The sequence below is a fragment of the Phalaenopsis equestris genome, unplaced genomic scaffold (genome assembly GCF_001263595.1).
Source record: "Phalaenopsis equestris unplaced genomic scaffold, ASM126359v1 Scaffold000193, whole genome shotgun sequence".
NCBI classification, from domain to species: Eukaryota; Viridiplantae; Streptophyta; class Magnoliopsida; order Asparagales; family Orchidaceae; genus Phalaenopsis; species Phalaenopsis equestris.
The window spans coordinates 45248-46496 of record NW_018164635.1 but is presented as its reverse complement, the minus strand read 5'-3'; positions in this window follow the sequence as shown (position 1 = coordinate 46496).

Genomic DNA, 1249 nt, shown 5'->3' with positions numbered 1-1249 from the left:
AATGAATTTTTCTCAATAAATTTCTATGATTGAAGAAAATTCATTGGGCCAAATGGTAGATTCTCAAGCATTATTAGAGACTTTGAATGCCATAAATAATAAGTAGAATAACCCATAAATAATAAGCACAAGCACAATAACCCATATTCCAATTATTGTAACCCAGGTTGGAAGAACCATCCCAATTTTAACTGGAATAACAATTCGTGTGGTAATAATCAAAAATGGGGGAACAATTAAGGAAACTCATTGGGAAACTGGACCAACCAAGAGAATAATAATTATAAATCTACTTATCCTTCAGGTTTTAACAGTAATAAACGGTTTAAGGAGAGTAAGTTGTCTATAGAAGAAGTGGTGTTACAAATGGGAAATCAATTACAAAGTCAATGAGCCACAATTAGAAATATCGAGAATCAACTTGAGCAAATAGCAAATTCAATAAGTAATAGATCCCAAGGAACACTTCCTAGTAATACTGAGTTAAATCCAAAAGACCAGAATAAAGAACAAGTAAAAGCCGTTCAACTTAGAAGCGGAAGAGAGTTGGAAGGTTGAGTTCAAAAAGAAATTGAAGTAGAGAGAGAAGAAATTGAAGAATCAAAAGAGGATGCTCCAAATGATTCTGGGAGACTTATTTCTCCGCTGAAAATTGATTTGGAAAAACCACCACCTCCATTTCCTCAGAGACTTCGTCAGTAGAAGTTGGATAAGCAATTTTCAAAATTTCCAAAAATATTTAAGAAGCTTACAATTAATATTCAATTTGCTGAAGCCTTAGAACAAATGTCGAGCTATGTAAATTTTATGAAGGATATTCTCAACAGAAAAAGGAAGTTTAAAGATAATGAGACTGTTGCACTTAGTGAGGAGTGTAGTGCAATAATTCGGGAAGAAGCTTCCTGAAAAGCTTAAAGATCCTGGTAGCTTTACAATTCCATGTACAATAGGAGATAGATTCTATGGGAAAGCTTTATGTGATTTAGGTGCAAGCATTAACCTTATGTCATTATCAATATTTAAAAGATTGAGATTAGGAGAAAGAATCCCTACTACTATAACTCTGCAGTTAGAAGATTGTTCGATAACATACCCTAAAGGACTTATAGAAGATGTCCTAGTGAAAGTGGATCAATTTATCTTTCCTGTTGATTTCATTGTCCTAGATATGGAGGAAGATAAAGAGATACCTATCATTTTGGGGAGACCTTTCCTAGCCACAGGAAGAGCAATGATAGATGTGCAAAAA